The sequence below is a fragment of the Enhydra lutris genome, unplaced genomic scaffold (assembly GCF_002288905.1).
Source record: "Enhydra lutris kenyoni isolate GAN:26980312 unplaced genomic scaffold, ASM228890v2 scaffoldscaffold90, whole genome shotgun sequence".
NCBI lineage: Eukaryota > Metazoa > Chordata > Mammalia > Carnivora > Mustelidae > Enhydra > Enhydra lutris.
The window spans coordinates 5177161-5184551 of record NW_019154174.1 but is presented as its reverse complement, the minus strand read 5'-3'; positions in this window follow the sequence as shown (position 1 = coordinate 5184551).

Here is a 7391-nt window from a genome sequence, read left to right as displayed (position 1 = left end):
GAGAGTGTGTGTGTAGGGTGGGGGGCAGAGGGAGAGGGAGAGAGAATCTTAAGCAGGTTCTATGCTCAATGTGGAGCCCAACTCAGGGCTCAATCTCATGACCCTGAGATCAAGAGTCAGATGCTTAACTGATTAAGCCACCCAAGTGACCCTCTATTTATAATTTTTTTTAAAAAATCAGTTGCTCTATCAATTAGAATTAAATTTGGCTGTAAGTAACAAAGACATGACTACAGCAGCTCGGGCAAAATAATAGTCTAATTCTCTTGGGTGTTAAAAAAAAAATAAAAAATGGGTGCCTGGTTGGCTCAGTGGGTTAAAGCCTCTGCTTTCAGCTCGGGTCATGATCTCAGGGTCCTGGGATCAAGCCCCACATCAGGCTCTCTGCTCAGTGGGGAACCTGCTTCCCCACCCCCCACCCTGCCTCTCTGCCTACTTGTCATCTCTGTCTGTCAAATAAATAAATAAAATCTTTAAAAAAAATTAAAAAAATTAAAAAGACTGGAGGAGGGAGGTGTCTGGCTGGCTCAGTCAGTGGTGCAGGCGTTCTTGATCTTGAGGTTGTGAGTTCGAGCCCCATGCTGAGTGTGCAGGTTACAAAAAAAAAAAAAAAAAGACTGGAGAGAGGCATCTGGGTCTTTGTACAAATTAGAAAAAGATGCTCTGTTTCCCAGAAACTTTATTCCCACTTGTTGGAAAACTGTTGTCATATGTTGATTTTGTTCAAATAAGAATATTCCAGAAAATGGTCACAATATACAGATCAGCCATGTGAGCAGAGGGCCTGTGGACACAGTGCCCTGTGAGGCAAGCAGTCTAGGGAGACGAGCCAGCTTCACAGCCTCCCCGGGGGCCCATTCCTTTCCACAGCTGCATGGTTTGCCATGATATGGGTGTCCCTTCCTGAGTTCTCCAGGGATGGACATTTGATTGATTGATTGATTTGTAATTTTATTTTTCAATTTATTTAAATTCAATTAACACAGAGTGTATTATTAGTTTCAGAGGTAGAGTTTAGTGATTCATCAGTTGCATACAACAAGTGCTCATTCCATCACCCTGTTACCCTGTCCCTCCACAGGGATGGACATTTTAGACGGTTTTCAATAATTTGCCAAAAAAAAAAAGTCACAGTGAACAACCTTATACACAAGCCATTTAACCATACGTGGGAGTATCTCTGTATAACGAATCCCTAGAAGTGGAGTCATTGGGTCAAAGTGAACGAGCATGTGGGATTTTGATAGATATTGCCAAATTCCCCTTTGGGGGAGGGGGCCGGCTGTCACCACCACAAGCAATAATCCGACAGCGCCTGTCTCCCCACATCCTTGCCAACTCAGAGTGCTATCGAACTCTTTAACTTTTTGCCAAACCGTCAGGCATCTAGCTGCACTTTTAATTTGCATTTCTCTTTTCATGAAGAAAAGATGAACATCTCTTTCTGGGTTTAAAAGTCATCGTATTTTTTTCTGCGATCCATTTGTATATATTGTCCCTTTTTTTCCAGGTAGTTTTTCTTGTTTATTTCTAGGAACGCTTTACATATTAGGAAAATTAACTCTTTGTTATTCGAGGGAGCAAATACATTTTCCCGGTTTGTCACTTTCCCAGTTTGGCCCTTTTTATAAAAATGAACAAACAAATCAGAACAAACACAAAGGCCTCTGGAGTGTGACATACACAGCAAAGTATCAGATCAGAAGTGTGCAGCTTGGTGAATCATCACAAAGCAAGCCCCTCCCACCCATGTTAGTTCTTGATTGCTGTTTATATCACCCGGCCTTTTGCTATGAGAAGTTTTTTTGTTTTGTTTTTGTTTTTTAAATTTTTACATAGTGGTTTATTGTTTCCATTTAAGTCTCCAATGTAATCTGTCCTTGGTGTAAGGGGTGAGGCACAGAGCAGCCTTTCATTTACTTATTTTTTTTTTCAGGTGGTAAAACCTTGTCCCAACGCCATTTAGTGACTAATCTGTGTTTTTTGTACCCATCTGAAATGGTGTCACATCCTCAAAATTCCCCTGGCCTGTTTTTGGATTTTCTGCTCTGTTCTATAACATCTTTCTCTTCATGGGCCGTTTCTGCTGGTGGTCTTGGATCTGGAGGACTACTTCTACGCTGTTTTACACAGAAGTTGTAGTTGTTAGCACCTTGGACCTTTGAGCCCTCAGTTCGAATTACTGACTCCAGCAGCAAGCGACTTCAACTCTCTGCCTCAGTTTCTTTATCTGTAAAGTGGGGATAGTAATAGTACCTACCTCAGGGCGCCTGGGTGGCTCAGTGGGTTAAAGCTTCTGCTTTCAGCTCAGGTCATGATCCCAGAGTCCTGGGATCAAGTCCCGCATTGGGCTCTCGGCTTCAGCAGGGAGACTGCAAAATTAAAAAAAAAAAAAAAAACTCCTGGGGCACCTGGGTGGCTCAGTGGGTTAAAGCCTCTACCTTCAGCTCAGGTCATGATCCCAGGGTCCTGGAATCGAGCCCCGCATCAGGCTTTCTGCTCAGCGGGGAGCCTGCTTCCCCTTCTCTCTCTCTCTGCCTGCCTCTCTGCCTACTTGTGATCTCTGTCTGTCAAATAAATAAATAAAATCTTTAAAAAAAAATAGTCCTACCTCTTAGAGTCATTGAGAGGATTAAGCAATTTAATGTGTTATGTAAAGTGCCTAGAACAGTGCCTAGAACAGTGTCTGGTGCAGGGAGGGGCAGAGGGAAAGGGAGAGAGAGAATCTTAAGCAGGCTCCACACCCAGCGCAGGGCTCAATCTCGTGACCCTGAGATCATGACCTGAACCAAAATCTGGAGTCTGATGCTTAATTGACTGAGCCACCCAGGTGACCCTTATTTTATTTTATTATTTTTTTAAAGATTTATTTTTTTATTTATTTGACAGAGAGAGAAATCACAAGTAGGGAGAGAGGCAGGCAGAGAGAGAGGGGGAAGCAGGCTCCCTGCCGAGCAGAGAGCCCGCATCGGGCCTCAATCCCAGGACCCTGAGAACATGACCCAAGCTGAACGCAGAGGCTCAACCCACTGAGTCGCCCAGGCGCCCTTATTTTATTTTTTTAAATAAGCTCTGTGCCCAACATTGGGCTTGAACTCACAACCCTGAGATCAAGGGGGGCAGGCTCCACTGACTGAGTCGGCCAGGAGCTCTGAAGGCCATTTTGAATCCTTCCATCAGCTCTGTGCTCTAGGAAGTATTGTTAACCCCACTTTTGGACGAAGACATGGAGTCTTGGAGCTGAGAAGTGATTTGCCCGGGATATCGGTGCCCAGCTGCACTGGTTCTGAAAAGGGTCTTCCCATTCCTGAGCCCCATGATTTCGGGTCTGGCTGCCTTGAGCAGTCAGACTTTGGGTTCCCATGAGTGCGAAGGGCCTCCTCTTCCTCCCTCTCCCCAAGCCCAGCACGGCTGTGGCTGATCCTCAGAGAGGAAATGTCACAGAGCCTCAGCTGTGGGATGGGGGTGGGTGGGGTGGGGGTGTGTAGGGGAGGTGTGGGGGGTGTGAGGGGTGGGATGAGGCTTCACCAGGCGGCTTCAGCACCAGATCCCCTTCGAAAAGGCCTAGGGGACCCGGGGGGAATGGGGACCTTCACAGCTCAGCCCCTTCCTCCAGGGCTTGCCCAGCCACTGCTGGGAAGCCAGGTCTCCGAGGAGGCAGGGGCCCTCTCTGGGCATCCTGTGGATTGAAAAGAGACCCCCATGGGGTGCCTGGGTGGCTCAGTGGGTTAAAGCCTCTGCCTTTGGCTCAGGTCATGATCCCAGGGTCCTGGGATCAAGCCCCGCACGGGGCTCTCTGCTCAACAGGGAGCCTGCTTCCCTTCCTCTCTCTCTGCCTGCCTCTCTGCCTACTTGTGATCTCTGTCAAATAAATAAATAAAATCTTTAAAAAACAAAAAAAGAAAAGGGACCCCCCAGTCTGTCACTCACCAGCTGTGTGGGGTCAAGGGAGGAGGCCTCTACCTCTCTGGGCCTCAGTATTCTTATCTGTAAAATGGGCAGCTTATAACAGGACTTGAAGCAGAGGATGTGCGTACCGAAGATTGGCTTGGAGCGTTGATCTGTGGTGGCCTCTTCACTTGAGACATCAAAACATGTGTTCTGCTTTCTACCATCCCCCACAAAAGCAGCTGGGAATGGAGACACAGAGCCCAAACCGCTAGTTCAAAGCGTTGTGCCAGGTGTGAGCAGAAGGGCCTGGGGAGGGGAGGCTGGGTGCGAGGAGAGGAACCGAAGTGAGCTGGGAAGGCCACGCAGACAGGACATTTGAGCTGGCGGAGGTTTTCCTCCCTACCTCTCCTTGGAGTCAGTCCATGGTGGGGAGGGGGGAAGAAGGGAGGGCAGAGGGAAGGGAAGGAAGTGCAGAGACAAAGGTCCCCAAGGAGTTTGGTGTTGTTGAGGGAAAGGGGGACCAATGTCCCTCCCTGCCGCTGGATTTGTCAGGCCTCCTAGTCACACGGCCAGATATGGCAAATAAAAATTCCAGATCCAATATATGGAACATACTAGTTGTCCCAAAACATGATTTGTTGGTTGTCCAAAATTCCAGGTTAACCAATGTCCTGTGGCTTATCCGACAAGCCCACACACAGGCATGAAGGGGATGGGACAGAGAGAGTGAACGGGAAAGCACTTGGTGGTGTGGGGAGGCAGGGGTATCCCACATCCTCTGCATAGTGAAGAAGCCTTCCAGAAGTTTTTGCAGGCTCTGGTGGGGACCCAGAAGTTAACTTGGGGGAATGGCTGGCTGGCGCCTGCCACCAGGGAGAAGCTCACTCTTCTCAGGGGTGACGTGACCTTGGAGTTGTGGGCTGGCGCCCAACTGGGCCTCAAGCAGGAGGCCTGGGGAGCCAGAGCAGAGCGAGCACGGAGAAGCCTTGAAGCTGCAAGAGAAACCACAGCACTCCTGTCACCCAGCAGCCAGGGCAGGTGGGAGGGGAGTGGGGGATGGGACCAAAGCTGCAGCCAAGCTCAGCTCAGCCCCAGCCTCCCCCTCCCCACCACCGACCTGTCTTGTCACTCTAGGGGGCTCCTACTCACCCCTCAGCGGCCCCATGGGCCTGGGGTCCACAGGCCAGCCCACAGGCAAGCCTTGTATGACACCATGTTCTCTAGTGGCTGGGACTCAGTCTTCGACATGACTGAAACCTCACCAGTTTGGACCGCATTTCCCCAAACCCAGCTCGATGATATCTTCAGAGGCCTTGGGGAGGCAGAGTCAAGATAATGGTGTTCAGCAGGAGGATAGGTTCCACGGTCTTCTGCTCTTGGGTTGTGGGGACCACCCTCCTGGCTCCATACACGGGACCCCTGGCCTCAGATGCTGGAAGGTGAGGCGCTGGCGCCGCTGCGAATGGGGACTTGAGAAACACCAGGGGTGGCATGAAGGAGGAGGCTTCTGGAGAGGCGCTCCTCGATCCTCGGGACCTTGACCCCAGGTCCCTGGGGCGGGAAGTGAGAGCTGGCCAAGTGTTCACAGAACAGGCCGAAACGTGCAACATTTCAACAACACTTCAACAACACTCCTTTACCTGCAGGGGGTGGGCTCCGTCCTAAGTGCCTTCTTTTTTTTTTTTTTTTTAAAGATTTTATTTATTTATTTGACAGAGATCACAAGTAGACAGAGAGGCAGGCAGAGAGAGAGAGAGGGAAGCAGGCTCCCTGCCGAGCAGAGAGCCCAATGCGGGACTCGATCCCAGGACCCTGAGATCATGACCTGAGCCGAAGGCAGCGGCTTAACCCACTGAGCCACCCAGGCGCCCCCTAAGTGCCTTCTAAGCAGCAGTTCCGTTAATCCTCCCAAGAGCCCTTGGAGGCAGGACTAGTGTCCTCCGCACTTGGCCATCAAGGGCAAGGAGCAGCAGAGAGGTTAATTTAAATGGCTTGCCTGGAGCACCTGGGTGGCTCAGTCAGCTCAGGTCATGATCCTGGGGTCCTCGGATGGAGCCCCTCATCGCATCGTATTGGGCTCCCTGCTCAGTGGGGAGCCTGCTTCTCCCTCTACCACTCCCCCTGCTCGTGTTCCCTCTCTCCCTGTCCCTCTCTCTGTCAAATAGATAAATAAAATCTTTTAAAAAAATGATTTGGGGTGCCTGGGTGGCTCAGTGGGTTAAGCCTCTGCCTTTGGCTCAGTTCATGATCCCAGGGTCCTGGGATCAAGCCCCACATCAGGTTCTCTGCTCTGTGGGGAGCCTGCTTCGCTTCCTCTCTCTCTGCCTACTTGTGATCTCTCTCTCTGTCAAATAAATAAATAAAATCTTTTTTAAAAAAATGATTTGTCCGAGGTCACATATCCAGGAAGGGGCAACTCTCAGTCCAGCCCAGCCCTCAGGACCAAGCACGAGTGGGAAGCTGGACCCCGGGCCGCTCAGCCAATACATAGGATATGGGTTAAGATTTCCTGCAGGGCAGCCCATGCTCTGGGATCTGGCACGAGCGTAGAAACAGAACACCATTTCTGCTCTTGCAGAACACTTGGTCCAGAGAGAGAGACAGGCACCAATGGTTACAGCCCGGGGTACACAAATCAGTGCCGTGAGATGAGCCCGGGGACTGAGTGACTGCTGTGGGCCCCGCCCTGTTATCAGCCAAGCTTATCTCTTTATCCTTGCAAAAATCCCTTGAGGTATCATTGGCCCCATTTTGTCGGATGAGTAAAGTGAGGCTTAGAGAGATTCAGTAATTTGCCTAAGGTCACAGCAAGGAAGTGGCAGATTTGGGACTCCCAAATCTAGGGAAGTGTACAGTTCTGGGAGGGTGCATAACCCGGAGGGCTTCCCAGAGGAGGTGCCGCCGCCTTGAGTTGTACGGGACAGGGGATTGGTCCGTGGAGAGGAGGAGGAGGGTGTTCCAAGCAAAGGAAACCACCCACAAAGGCCCAGAGGCTGACCAGCCTGGCAAGCTGGGGAGGCTACCCGTAGCCTGGCCCAGAGTTCACCCCAGGATGGGGAGAGCTGGTGCCTTTCCCCAGAGGGCTGGTCCCTGCTGGCCCTTCGCTCTGGCTGGGCTGGGCTCAAGGTGCAGGACCAGGCCCAGGGCAGGGACTCAGACTTGCCCGGCCCTTGGGACAGTGTCGGCGCTGGAATGCCCATCGCGGTGACAGTCCAGCTGCCTGAGTGGGACACCCTGCTCTGTCCTTTGCTGGCTCTGTGACCTTGGGCAGGCTCCTTCCCCTCTCTGAGTCTTGATTGCTTCAGCGATAAAATAGGGACACCAGTGTCTCATGGGCTTTGAGGAGGTTTACATGTCTTAGTAGCCACAAAGGGCTCTGAGCAGGGCCTGGCTGAAGTCGGCGCTCTGGAAATGCCAGCTGTTATTAACACCGCGACTGTCCACCTGCCAAGTTCGCGGCTTTCACTTCGGTTAAGGGAAGCCAGTGGTGGTTACGGGGC